Raw genomic sequence first — 15,133 nt, 5'->3', positions numbered from 1 at the left:
CATTTATATATGAACAATAGCCCAATTAAAGTGGTTGTAAAGGCTAAGTCTAGGTCCACACCTATGTGTTTTGCTGTGCATTTTGCATTATGCAGAAATACACTACAGTCTATTTAACATGATTTCCTATGGGACATTTTCACATCTGCATGTTTTCACCTCCTGCATTTTTTGAAAAGGTCAGGGACTTTTTTAAATACAAAATGGCGCGTTTTGGTTTAATGGACTTCACCAGAGATGTTGCAGAAACACATATAGTGCATTTTTTATGCATTATGCATTTTTAATCTGCCCAGAAACAAGTTGGCAACACCCCCCCCCCCCCCACCCATAAAATGCAAAATGCGTAAAAAAACTTCAAAAGCACGTTTGCAAAAGTGCAAAAAGCACTGCAGAAACTGATCAAACACAAACTACATAGGTGTGAATCTAGCCTGAAGGTTTTTTTACCTTCATACATTTTATGCATAAAGGTAATAAAACTTCAGTGTGCAGCTCCCCCAATACTTACCTAAGCTGGGTCTCGATCCAGCGATGTGCACGAGAGCAGCAACTCTGCTGGGTCTCTCCCTCCTCATTGGCTGAGACACAGCAGCGGGAGCCATTGAGGAGGGAGCCAATCACATCCAGTGAGGAGGGAGTGGGGGGCGGTTCCAAGGCACGCTCTGTGTGTGGACACACAGAGGTGACTCAGGAACAAGCACACTCGAGTGCCCCCATAGCAAGCAACTTTCTCTGGGGGCAATCAGCAGGGGAGATTGGGCCAAGATTGCTGGCGAGGGATTCAAGAAGAGGAGGATCAGGGCTGCTCTGTGCAAAACCATTGCACAGAACAGGTAAGTATAACAAGTTTGTTATTTATTTTTTAAAACGTTAAACCTTTAGTATCACTTTAAGTATGTACATGGTTACACAAGTATGTACACTGTGGTCTGCTTCCTCTGTGACATTACCAGCCAATTAAACTGGCTTATAAAAATTATTCAAAAGAGAAGTAGGGGATAGAAAAAAAACATTATACTTATCTAGGTGCATGTAGCATCGGTCCAATGCTGCATCTAGAGATGAGCGAAGAAATGAAAAATTCGATTCGACTGATTCGGCGAATTCGTGGACAATATTCGATTCGAGTCGAATAAATTCGCTGTGAATTTAACTTAAAAAAGGGTGTTTCTAGGCTTCAGAGAGACTTAATATTAGTGCAGAACACTGTACCTTTAATTTAAATGCCCTTGGAGTCTGCTGGGGAAGAGAAATAATACTGTCTGTCAGTATGACATGCAGATGAGTGCCGTCGATCTTAGAATCACTGCACACTTCACTCCTTTGGCCAGTCACGGGGCCAAAACCAGTGTTTGGAGCCACAGTGTGGCGGTGGAGGCAGCAGCAATGGGAGGCCATACAGCAACCTATGACAAAATGGAAACCAGCAGGAGCGTGAGGAGACCTGAAAGTGGCACATGGCAGAGTGGGAGCAATGGGAGGCGGTACAGGGACCCAGGTCACACTATGGGCCCAGCAGCAGCGTGACCAGGCGGTACGGGGGCCCATGGCCGATATGGGGCTTGGTGGCACCTATGGAAGGCCTGTAATCTGCCAGCAACCTATGACAAAATGGACAACCGCAGGAGTGTGAGGAGATTTCAAAGTGGCACATGGCAGAGTGGAAGCAATGGAAGGCCGTACAGGGACCCAGGTCACACTGTGGGACCAGCATCAGCGTGAACAGGCGGTACGGGGGCCCATGGCCGATTTGACCTCATTCATCCCATAGTCCTGCCGACTCACGAATAGCGTGGCCTCCTCAAAGGGCCTGAGCAAGCGCAGGTGTCACACATGAGCTGCCAATGGCTGACATCTAAGTTACACAGGGAGTACCTTTATCCGCTTTTAACATCAGGAAATCTGTGATGGCCTTTAGCTGTTCGTAAAGGCGGTCTAACATATGTAGGGTTGAATTCCACCTTGTTGCAACGTCACAGCATGAGGAGTCGGTACGGGGGCCCATGGCAGATTACATGTCTGGCAGCAGCTATGTGAGGCCCGTAATCTGCCTGCACCCTATGTCAAAAAATTTAACACACCAGCAGTGTGAAGAGACCTGAAAGTGGCACATGGCAGCAGAGTGTGGCGATGGAGACAGCAGCAATGGGAGGCCGTACAGGGACCCATGAGAGACTCTGGACTTGGCAGCAGCATGAGGAGGCGGTATATAGGGGCCCATGGCAGATTAGGGGCCTGGCAGCAGCTATGTGAGGCCCGTAATCTGCCTGCACCCTATGTCAAAAAATTTAACACACCAGCAGTGTGAAGAGACCTGAAAGTGGCACATGGCAGCAGAGTGTGGCGATGGAGACAGCAGCAATGGGAGGCCATACAGGGACCCATGACAGACTCTGGACTTGGCAGCAGCATGAGGAGGCGGTATATAGGGGCCCATGGCAGATTAGGGGCCTGGCAGCAGCTATGTGAGGCCCGTAATCTGCCTGCACCCTATGTCAAAAAATGTAACACACCAGCAGTGTGTGAGGAGACCTGAAAGTGGCACATGGCAGAGTGTGGCGATGGAGACAGCAGCAATGGGAGGCCGTACAGGGACCCATGAGAGACTCTGGACCTGGCAGCAGCATGAGGAAGCGGTATATAGGGGCCTATGGCAGATTAGGGGCCTGGCAGCAGCTATAGGAGGCCCATAATCTGCCAGCACCCTATGTCAAAAAATTCTACACACCAGCAGTGTGAGGAGACCTGAAAGTGGCACATGGCAGCAGAGTGTGGCGATGGAGACAGCAGCAATGGGAGGCCGTACAGGGACCCATGACAGACTCTAGACTTGGCAGCAGCATGAGGAGGCGGTATATAGGGGCCCATGGCAGATTAGGGGCCTGGCAGCAGCTATGTGAGGCCCGTAATCTGCCTGCACCCTATGTCAAAAAATTTAACACACCAGCAGTGTGAAGAGACCTGAAAGTGGCACATGGCAGAGTGTGGCGATGGAGACAGCAGCAATGGGAGGCCGTACAGGGACCCATGAGAGACTCTGGACCTGGCAGCAGCATGAGGAAGCGGTATATAGGGGCCTATGGCAGATTAGGGGCCTGGCAGCAGCTATAGGAGGCCCATAATCTGCCAGCACCCTATGTCAAAAAATTCTACACACCAGCAGTGTGTGAGGAGACCTGAAAGTGGCACATGGCAGAGTGTGGCGATGGAGACAGCAGCAATGGGAGGCCGTACAGGGACCCATGAGAGACTCTGGACCTGGCAGCAGCATGAGGAGGCGGTATATAGGGGCCTATGGCAGATTAGGGGCCTGGCAGCAGCTATAGGAGGCCCATAATCTGCCAGCACCCTATGTCAAAAAATGTAACACACCAGCAGTGTGTGAGGAGACCTGAAAGTGGCACATGGCAGAGTGTGGCGATGGAGACAGCAGCAATGGGAGGCCGTACAGGGACCCATGAGAGACTCTGGACCTGGCAGCAGCATGAGGAAGCGGTATATAGGGGCCTATGGCAGATTAGGGGCCTGGCAGCAGCTATAGGAGGCCCATAATCTGCCAGCACCCTATGTCAAAAAATTCTACACACCAGCAGTGTGTGAGGAGACCTGAAAGTGGCACATGGCAGAGTGTGGCGATGGAGACAGCAGCAATGGGAGGCCGTACAGGGACCCATGAGAGACTCTGGACCTGGCAGCAGCATGAGGAGGCGGTATATAGGGGCCTATGGCAGATTAGGGGCCTGGCAGCAGCTATAGGAGGCCCATAATCTGCCAGCACCCTATGTCAAAAAATTCTACACACCAGCAGTGTGAGGAGACCTGAAAGTGGCACATGGCAGCAGAGTGTGGCGATGGAGACAGCAGCAATGGGAGGCCGTACAGGGACCCATGACAGACTCTAGACTTGGCAGCAGCATGAGGAGGCGGTATATAGGGGCCCATGGCAGATTAGGGGCCTGGCAGCAGCTATGTGAGGCCCGTAATCTGCCTGCACCCTATGTCAAAAAATTTAACACACCAGCAGTGTGAAGAGACCTGAAAGTGGCACATGGCAGCAGAGTGTGGCGATGGAGACAGCAGCAATGGGAGGCCGTACAGGGACCCATGAGAGACTCTGGACTTGGCAGCAGCATGAGGAGGCGGTATATAGGGGCCCATGGCAGATTAGGGGCCTGGCAGCAGCTATGTGAGGCCCGTAATCTGCCTGCACCCTATGTCAAAAAATTTAACACACCAGCAGTGTGAAGAGACCTGAAAGTGGCACATGGCAGCAGAGTGTGGCGATGGAGACAGCAGCAATGGGAGGCCATACAGGGACCCATGACAGACTCTGGACTTGGCAGCAGCATGAGGAGGCGGTATATAGGGGCCCATGGCAGATTAGGGGCCTGGCAGCAGCTATGTGAGGCCCGTAATCTGCCTGCACCCTATGTCAAAAAATTTAACACACCAGCAGTGTGAAGAGACCTGAAAGTGGCACATGGCAGCAGAGTGTGGCGATGGAGACAGCAGCAATGGGAGGCCGTACAGGGACCCATGAGAGACTCTGGACTTGGCAGCAGCATGAGGAGGCGGTATATAGGGGCCCATGGCAGATTAGGGGCCTGGCAGCAGCTATGTGAGGCCCGTAATCTGCCTGCACCCTATGTCAAAAAATTTAACACACCAGCAGTGTGAAGAGACCTGAAAGTGGCACATGGCAGCAGAGTGTGGCGATGGAGACAGCAGCAATGGGAGGCCATACAGGGACCCATGACAGACTCTGGACTTGGCAGCAGCATGAGGAGGCGGTATATAGGGGCCCATGGCAGATTAGGGGCCTGGCAGCAGCTATGTGAGGCCCGTAATCTGCCTGCACCCTATGTCAAAAAATTTAACACACCAGCAGTGTGAAGAGACCTGAAAGTGGCACATGGCAGCAGAGTGTGGCGATGGAGACAGCAGCAATGGGAGGCCATACAGGGACCCATGACAGACTCTGGACTTGGCAGCAGCATGAGGAGGCGGTATATAGGGGCCCATGGCAGATTAGGGGCCTGGCAGCAGCTATGTGAGGCCCGTAATCTGCCTGCACCCTATGTCAAAAAATTTAACACACCAGCAGTGTGAAGAGACCTGAAAGTGGCACATGGCAGCAGAGTGTGGCGATGGAGACAGCAGCAATGGGAGGCCGTACAGGGACCCATGAGAGACTCTGGACTTGGCAGCAGCATGAGGAGGCGGTATATAGGGGCCCATGGCAGATTAGGGGCCTGGCAGCAGCTATGTGAGGCCCGTAATCTGCCTGCACCCTATGTCAAAAAATTTAACACACCAGCAGTGTGAAGAGACCTGAAAGTGGCACATGGCAGCAGAGTGTGGCGATGGAGACAGCAGCAATGGGAGGCCATACAGGGACCCATGACAGACTCTGGACTTGGCAGCAGCATGAGGAGGCGGTATATAGGGGCCCATGGCAGATTAGGGGCCTGGCAGCAGCTATGTGAGGCCCATAATCTGCCAGCACCCTATGTCAAAAAATTCTACACACCAGCAGTGTGTGAGGAGACCTGAAAGTGGCACATGGCAGAGTGTGGCGATGGAGACAGCAGCAATGGGAGGCCGTACAGGGACCCATGAGAGACTCTGGACCTGGCAGCAGCATGAGGAGGCGGTTTATAGGGGCCTATGGCAGATTAGGGGCCTGGCAGCAGCTATAGGAGGCCCATAATCTGCCAGCACCCTATGTCAAAAAATTCTACACACCAGCAGTGTGAGGAGACCTGAAAGTGGCACATGGCAGCAGAGTGTGGCGATGGAGACAGCAGCAATGGGAGGCCGTACAGGGACCCATGACAGACTCTAGACTTGGCAGCAGCATGAGGAGGCGGTATATAGGGGCCCATGGCAGATTAGGGGCCTGGCAGCAGCTATGTGAGGCCCGTAATCTGCCTGCACCCTATGTCAAAAAATTTAACACACCAGCAGTGTGAAGAGACCTGAAAGTGGCACATGGCAGCAGAGTGTGGCGATGGAGACAGCAGCAATGGGAGGCCATACAGGGACCCATGACAGACTCTGGACTTGGCAGCAGCATGAGGAGGCGGTATATAGGGGCCTATGGCAGATTAGGGGCCTGGCAGCAGCTATAGGAGGCCCGTAATCTGCCAGCACCCTATGTCAAAAAATTAAACACACCAGCAGTGTGAGGAGACCTGAAAGTGGCACATGTTTGAGGCATGATTCATGGCGGATTTAGTCAGTTGTGTCAGGAACTGGTGGTTTGAAATCCAGACTAATCCACGCCTGATTCATTTTCACAAACGTGAGTCTCTCCACACTTTGGGTGGACAGTCGTGTCCTCCGCGGAGTTACAATACCTCCTGCCGCACTAAACACGCGCTCCGATGCCACGCTACTGGCCGGGCATGACAGCCTTTCAAGGGCAAATTCAGCTAGTTGGGGCCAAAGGTCAAGTTTCGTTGCCCAGTAGTCAAGGGGATTGTCTACCTCGGTTGGCAGGGTGCTGTCCAAGTAGGCCCAAGCCTGTTGTTTGAGCTCCTGCTCCAGGTCCACCTGATGCTGCTGCTGCTGCTGCGGCTGGTTAGTAGTTTCCTCACTGCGCTGGTGAAGAAAGCTACTCATCATCGACTGCAGACTGAGGCAGCCGCTGCTGGTGGAGCTGCCACTGCTCCTACCACCCCACCCCTCCCCTGCTGCCATGCCAGCGGAACGCGAGCGCACAGGGCCCACAGTGTCTGAGGATGGACGTTGGCGCACAAAGGCAGAGACCAACTGACTACATAGGTGGTTTTTATAGTACGTAATTTTGGCCTCCCTCTCAGCAGGTGTGAAAAAGGCCACCATTTTGGACCGGTAGCGAGGGTCCAACAAGGTGGACAGCCAAAAGTCATCCCTCTGTCTGATGGTTATTATTCGGCTGTCGCTACGCAAGCAACCGAGCATGCTATGGGCCATTTGTGCCAAGGAATGCGAGGGACTCCCTGCCTCCATCTCCACAGCATACTGCCACGGTGCGTCTGGGTCCTCTGTCTCCTCCTCCTCCTCTACCAGATGCTCCTGCTCCTCCACTCCTGTCCGCTGAGTGGAAAAACCACCCATTTCACTCAATAATTCCTGAGCACAAATGTCCTCCTCTACCTCCTCCTCTTCTTCCTGTCCTGCCCCCACAGGGGTCATGTGGCGTTGAGATCTGTGCGCCACGTCTACCGCACCCTGACCAGCCATTGTTAACAGCATTTGTTCCAGGACGTGCAACAGAGGAATGACGTCGTTCATCCCATAGTCCTGCCGACTCACGAATAGCGTGGCCTCCTCAAAGGGCCTGAGCAAGCGGCAGGTGTCACGCATGAGCTGCCAATGGCTGACATCTAAGTTACACAGGGGAGTACCTTTATCCGCTTGTAACATCAGGAAATCGGTGATGGCCTTTCGCTGCTCGTAAAGGCGGTCTAACATGTGTAGGGTTGAATTCCACCTTGTTGCAACGTCGCAGATCAGGCGATGCTGTGGAATTCCGTTCTGCCGCTGCAGCTCAATGAGGGTGTTCTTTGCGGTGTAGGAATGGCTGAAATGCATGCACAGTTTACGTGACATTTTAAGGATGTCTTGCAGTGGGATGGTGGATTTTAGGAACCGCTTGACAACCAGATTGAACACGTGAGCCATGCATGGCGCATGGCACAACCTTCCTTGACGCAGAGCAGACACCATGTTCTTTCCGTTGTCAGTCAACATGGTTCCGATTTTTAGTTTGCGCGGAGACAGCCATCTGTCGATTTCTCTGTTCATTACACTCAGCAGTTCCTCCCCTGTGTGACTACGTTCGCCAAGGCATACCAAGTGCAGCACAGCGTGACACCGTTGCGCCCTGCACATGTGATATGCCGGTCGGGTAATGGGACTTGGCACGGGGGTGGCGGCTGAGGACACGGCGGAAAAAGAGGTGGTAGAGGCGGACATGCTTGCTGGACCAAGGACGTGCAAACGTGGAGGCAAAAGCGTCGTGACCTGTCCAAGTTGCTGGTGCGGCTGTGCCGGCACCACGTTCACCCAGTGGGCCGTAAATGACATGTACTGTCCCTGACCGTAGTTACAGCTCCACACGTCGGCGCTGCCGTGCACTTTGGCAGAGACCGACATGCTCAAAGACTGGCCCACCATCTCTTCTACATGTGAATGCAGGGCTGGCACTGCCTTTTGGGCAAAGAAATGACGGCTTGGCACTCTCCACCGCGGCGCGGCACAAGCCATCATTTCTCGGAAAGGTGCTGAGTCCACCAGTTGGAAAGGGAGGGACTGCAGCACCAGCAACTTGGACAGGAGGACGTTCAGCTTTTGCACCGTCGGGTGCGTGCTCGCAAACTGTTGTCTCTTGGATACGGATTCCAAGAAAGACTGTTGACGGAATCCGAGAAGAGGAGTAGCAGGAGAAGGAGCATCTGAACGAGCGGAAGATGCCAATGAGCGACAACTCCCCTCAGCAGAGGTGTTGGAGCCTTGACTGGCTGATAGAGGGCGATTGACGACGTCGGGTGACGGAGCAAGTAACGGAGCGGGTGATGGAGCGGGGGCTGGGGCAGGCAGAACCGCCGTATGTTTATCACGGTTTTCCCAGGCCACCGAATGGTGACGCTGCATATGCTGACGCAACGCTGTAGTCCCAACATGGGCCCCCTGGCCACGCTTGCATTTCTGGCCACATAGTCGACATACGGCTACGTTTACTTCCTCGGGCGGCTTGAGGAAAAATTGCCACACCACCGAGTAGGAAACTTTGCCCCCGCTACTCTTCACTGGCTGACTGCTACTTCCTCCGTGCGCAACGGCACCACTACTGGCCGTGGTGGTAGGCTGCAGTGGAGCTGGTGCTCTACTCCGTGGACGTTTGGCTCCACTGACACTGATGCGACCCTGCTGCTGTCTCCTGGGCAACCCACCGACTGTTTTGCTCGCTGCCAAGCTGCCACCCTCTTCTCCTGATGATGCGGAAGAAATTGCCTGATGACGACGAGGCTGCCAAGTGCGATCAACCTCCTCATCATCAAGTAGGGTCTCCGCCTCACTACTAGCCCCCTCGGCTGCGTCTGGGTCAGGAGACAGACCTGTCTCTAGACCGGCTACCGAGCCACTCTCCTCGCCAGTACTTGTTCGCTTGGCTGCTGAAAAGGCCGATGTCTCCCCCCGTTCCTGACCGCCCTCTGTTAGCTCTTCCTCACTGTACAGTGGGGCTGAGCCCACAGCATGCGATACTTCGCTTGGTGAGGGAACAGCAAAGGACAGGGGCAGGTAGAGGACACGTGATTTCAGTGGGCTTGGTCCCGGGCCATGCCAACTAACGGTTGTGTCTGACGTACCCACCGACCGTTGGCTGTAGGTGTCAGAGGTGACCTGGGAAGAGGAAGACGACCGAGCCAACCAATCAATGACGGCAGGGTTGTCGGTGGAGACACGACCGCTGGATGACACCGGGAGCACTGGCCTCTGGCTGCGAATACTGCTGCCTCGACCCCTTCCTCTGCTGCCACGTCTGCTCGCTCCTAAAACATTGCCTCCTCTGCCACTCCTCTGCATGTTGTCTGACATACTATTTAATTCAACGATTAGGTGTCCCTGAGTAACAATTCTCTGGCACTCAGTAACAATTCTGTCTGTCCCTGAGTATGAATTCTGTGGCCCTGAGTAACAATTCTGTGTCTGTGCGAGTAACAATTCTGTGTCTGTGCAAGTAACAATTTTGTGTCTGTGCGAGTAACAAATCTCTGGCACTCAGTAACAATTCTGTCTGTCCCTGAGTAACAATTCTCTGGCACTCAGTAACAATTCTGTCTGTCCCTGAGTAACAATTCTCTGGCACTCAGTAACAATTCTGTCTGTCCCTGAGTATGAATTCTGTGGCCCTGAGTAACAATTCTGTGTCTGTGCGAGTAACAATTCTGTGTCTGTGCAAGTAACAATTTTGTGTCTGTGCGAGTAACAATTCTCTGGCACTCAGTAACAATTCTGTCTGTCCCTGAGTAACAATTCTCTGGCACTCAGTAACAATTCTGTCTGTCCCTGAGTATGAATTCTGTGGCCCTGAGTAACAATTCTGTGTCTGTGCGAGTAACAATTCTGTGTCTGTGCAAGTAACAATTTTGTGTCTGTGCGAGTAACAATTCTCTGGCACTCAGTAACAATTCTGTCTGTCCCTGAGTAACAATTCTCTGGCACTCAGTAACAATTCTGTCTGTCCCTGAGTAACAATTCTCTGGCACTCAGTAACAATTCTGTCTGTCCCTGAGTATGAATTCTGTGGCCCTGAGTAACAATTCTGTGTCTGTGCGAGTAACAATTCTGTGTCTGTGCAAGTAACAATTTTGTGTCTGTGCGAGTAACAATTCTCTGGCACTCAGTAACAATTCTGTCTGTCCCTGAGTAACAATTCTCTGGCACTCAGTAACAATTCTGTCTGTCCCTGAGTAACAATTCTCTGGCACTCAGTAACAATTCTGTCTGTCCCTGAGTAACAATTCTCTGGCACTCAGTAACAATTCTGTCTGTCCCTGAGTAACAATTCTCTGGCACTCAGTAACAATTCTGTCTGTCCCTGAGTATGAATTCTGTGGCCCTGAGTAACAATTCTGTGTCTGTGCGAGTAACAATTCTGTGTCTGTGCAAGTAACAATTTTGTGTCTGTGCGAGTAACAAATCTCTGGCACTCAGTAACAATTCTGTCTGTCCCTGAGTAACAATTCTCTGGCACTCAGTAACAATTCTGTCTGTCCCTGAGTAACAATTCTCTGGCACTCAGTAACAATTCTGTCTGTCCCTGAGTATGAATTCTGTGGCCCTGAGTAACAATTCTGTGTCTGTGCGAGTAACAATTCTGTGTCTGTGCAAGTAACAATTTTGTGTCTGTGCGAGTAACAATTCTCTGGCACTCAGTAACAATTCTGTCTGTCCCTGAGTAACAATTCTCTGGCACTCAGTAACAATTCTGTCTGTCCCTGAGTAACAATTCTCTGGCACTCAGTAACAATTCTGTCTATCCCTGAGTATGAATTCTGTGGCCCTGAGTAACAATTCTGTGTCTGTGCGAGTAACAATTCTGTGTCTGTGCAAGTAACAATTTTGTGTCTGTGCGAGTAACAATTCTCTGGCACTCAGTAACAATTCTGTCTGTCCCTGAGTAACAATTCTCTGGCACTCAGTAACAATTCTGTCTGTCCCTGAGTAACAATTCTCTGGCACTCAGTAACAATTCTGTCTGTCCCTGAGTAACAATTCTCTGGCACTCAGTAACAATTCTGTCTGTCCCTGAGTAACAATTCTCTGGCACTCAGTAACAATTCTGTCTGTCCCTGAGTATGAATTCTGTGGCCCTGAGTAACAATTCTGTGTCTGTGCGAGTAACAATTCTGTGTCTGTGCAAGTAACAATTTTGTGTCTGTGCGAGTAACAATTCTCTGGCACTCAGTAACAATTCTGTCTGTCCCTGAGTAACAATTCTCTGGCACTCAGTAACAATTCTGTCTGTCCCTGAGTAACAATTCTCTGGCACTCAGTAACAATTCTGTCTGTCCCTGAGTATGAATTCTGTGGCCCTGAGTAACAATTCTGTGTCTGTGCGAGTAACAATTCTGTGTCTGTGCAAGTAACAATTTTGTGTCTGTGCGAGTAACAATTCTCTGGCACTCAGTAACAATTCTGTCTGTCCCTGAGTAACAATTCTCTGGCACTCAGTAACAATTCTGTCTGTCCCTGAGTAACAATTCTCTGGCACTCAGTAACAATTCTGTCTATCCCTGAGTATGAATTCTGTGGCCCTGAGTAACAATTCTGTGTCTGTGCGAGTAACAATTCTGTGTCTGTGCAAGTAACAATTTTGTGTCTGTGCGAGTAACAATTCTCTGGCACTCAGTAACAATTCTGTCTGTCCCTGAGTAACAATTCTCTGGCACTCAGTAACAATTCTGTCTGTCCCTGAGTAACAATTCTCTGGCACTCAGTAACAATTCTGTCTGTCCCTGAGTAACAATTCTCTGGCACTCAGTAACAATTCTGTCTGTCCCTGAGTAACAATTCTCTGGCACTCAGTAACAATTCTGTCTGTCCCTGAGTAACAATTCTGTCTGTCCCTGAGAATGAATTCTGTGGCCCTAAGAATTCTCTGGCACTCAGTAACAATTCTGTCTGTCCCTGAGTAACAATTCTCTGGCACTCAGTAACAATTCTGTCTGTCCCTGAGTAAAAATTCTGTGGCCCTAATAACGTTTCTGTGGCCCTAAGTAACAATTCTCTGGCACTGAGTAACAATTCTGTCTGTCCCTGAGTATGAATTCTGTGGCCCTAACTAGCGTTTCTTTGTCCCTAAATAACGATTCTGTGGCCCTCATTAACAAGTCTGTGTCCCTGAGTAATGGTTCTCTGTCCCTAAGTAACTTCTCTCTGTCCCCAATTCTCGTTTCTGTGGCCCTAACTCTGTCCCTGTCCCTAGTACAGAGCGGTCTGCCTCTGTTCAATGACTGCAGGCAAATGAAGATTTCCAAAATGGCCGCTATATATACCTCGACCATTACACAGTGCTGGCTGGCTGGCTGCTGATTGGCTGATGCGATCACATGTCGTTGAGGAATGCATTATGGGGCAGCGCGCCTTGTCTGCGCGCCTTCCCCGACATCCCCGCTCCGTCGCCGCACATGTCAGCCGCCATTTTCGGAAAAATTTCGATTCGCGCGTCCGAATTAGGCTGTTTTTCGGATTCGGCACGAATCGAAATTTTTCCGATATTCGACTCGAATTCCACTTCGGATGCTTCGATTCGCTCATCTCTAGCTGCATCTATTGCCCATAGCTTTTATAACTGAGAAATGAGTGATCAAAGACATCACTCAGTTCTCAGTCTTCATTGAGCAGACAGCTGGTGACTGTCAGTCACCAGCTCTCTGCTCTGCCCCACCAGTACTCACTGAAGCACCAGGCTGTGGAGGGGGCTCAGGCTGAGCCAGCTGCGGGTCAGGCTTCTGGGTGGATCTCGACTATTGAGATCTTTCCAGAGCCTGGACAAGTTCTGTGACGTTAGCCGACAGAGGGCTTTAGCCATACTTCTCTTTTAAAAATGGGCGTAAACATACAATATGCTAACCATATGTACAAACAAAATACAATACCGTAATCCCTTGAGCCAAATGATTTATGTAGTACATTTAATGTTCTTACACACCAACAGTAACATAAAACATATGAGCTTTGTATCTGACCTTCTAACAATCAGCCCAATTAAAGATACTACCTGGCCCTCCTGCCCCTCATTATCCTCTCTCTCTTATTAATCAGACAGATGACAAACCTAGTCCACATGTGTGGCTATCAACTTCAACTCAACTTCGTTCTCTGCACAAACTAATTTGCTAAACCAGATTTTGTGGAATGGGCCATATATGTATATGTGCAAACCCAATGTCAGGCTAGTCAGTTTTTATGTGTAGAGCCACTATTGAATTAAAGAGAACTGACCCAGGATACATGCATGTATAAACTGCAGTGTACAGTTGTGCACAAAAGATTGCATACCCTGGCAGAAATCATGAAAGTTTGGCATTGATAATGAAAATATGACCGATTATGCCAAAAAAATGTGTTTTATTTAAGTATAGTAATCATATGAAGCCATTTATTATTACATAGTTGGTTGGCTCTTTTTTAAATCATAACAACAGAAATCATCCAGATGGCCATGATCAAACGTTTACATACCCTGGAAGTTTTTTTTTTCATTTTGGATAGAATAAGAGTGGGCTATAACCCATGTCAGATATTTTTTGCCATCTGTGTCCCATTGCAGAGATTTCCCTTCACTTCCTGTCCCATAGCCAAGATTTCCCCTCTATTACTTTTTTAGGGACAACCCAAAATTTGGGATTTTCTTTTACTTTCACTTTCAATAATAATGGTAAACAGGACAAATAGAGAGGATGAATCTCCCTAATGGGGGCACAGACCGCAATAAAAACTGACAAGGGTTCCAATACCTCTCCACTCTATCCAAAACTTAAAAAAAAAGTTTTGCCTTTATTTATACTTTTATTTCCCCGATCTGTGGCTTTTAAAATTGCAATTAGTGTCTATGTATAAACAGTCAATGAGTTTGTTAGCTCTCATGTGGATGCACTGAACAGGCTAGATACTGGGCAGAAAAGAACTGTCAAACAAGGTAGGAACAAGGTAATGGAACTTTATAACAATGGAAAACGATATAAAAAGAGAACTAAAGCCTTGAATATGCCAGTCAGTACTGTTTAATCACTTATTAAGAAGTGGACATTTTGGGGATCTCTTGATACCAAGTCAATGTCAGGTAGGTCAAGAAAGAGTGTAAGCTGGAGTGACAGGACCAAAAATAGAGCGTTATGGTCACAAGGCCTATAGCGACATAAAATACCATCCCCACTGTGAAGCATGATGGTGGCTCACTGATGTTTTGGGGATGAGCTCTAAAGGCATAGAAAATCTTGTGAAAATCGATGGCAAGATGAATGCAGCATATTGCCAGAAAATACTAGAAGACAATTTGCATTCTTCTGCACGAAAGTTGCGCATGATATGCTCTTGGACTTTCAAGCACGGCAATGACCCTAAGCACAAGGCCAAGTTGACCCTCCAGTGGTTACAGAAGAAAAAGGTGAAGGTTCTGGAGTTGCCATCACAGTCTCCTGACCTAAATATCATCAAACCACTCTGGGGAGATCTCAAACATGCGGTTCATGCAAGACGACCAAAGACTTGCATGACCTGGAAAAATCTGGCCAAAAGGAAAGAACAGCTATGCCACCTGCAAGAATTCAGGGCCTCATAAACAACTATTACAAAAGACTGCATACTCTCATCAATACTAAATGGGGCAATACACAGTATTAGGAACTAAAGGTATGCAGACTTCAGAACAGGGGTCATTTCATCTGTTTACTTGTTGCCATGTTTTGTTTTATGATTGTGCCATTCTGCTATGACCGACAGTTGAATATTATATAAAAAATAAAAGAAATGTGTTTTGCCTGCTCACTCATATTTTCTTTAAAAATGGTACATACTGTATACAATTCTCCAAGGGTATGCAAACTATTTAGCACAACTGTACATACTCCAGGGA

At 49.5% G+C, this 15,133-nt stretch overlaps 1 protein-coding gene across 1 annotated transcript in view; it reads right to left on the bottom strand.

Annotated features, from left to right (window-relative positions):
• LOC149468207 (palladin-like) overlaps positions 1-15,133 on the bottom strand; it is a 348,477-nt gene that overhangs the window by 67,717 nt on the left and 265,627 nt on the right. The window lies entirely within an intron of this gene.

The sequence above is a fragment of the Staurois parvus genome, unplaced genomic scaffold, assembly GCF_062004578.1.
Source record: "Staurois parvus isolate SC_StPar_1 unplaced genomic scaffold, SC_StPar_1.0 ptg000090l, whole genome shotgun sequence".
NCBI lineage: Eukaryota > Metazoa > Chordata > Amphibia > Anura > Ranidae > Staurois > Staurois parvus.
The sequence above is the reverse complement of the archived record's forward strand: the minus strand, read 5'-3'. Positions and strand labels throughout refer to the sequence as shown.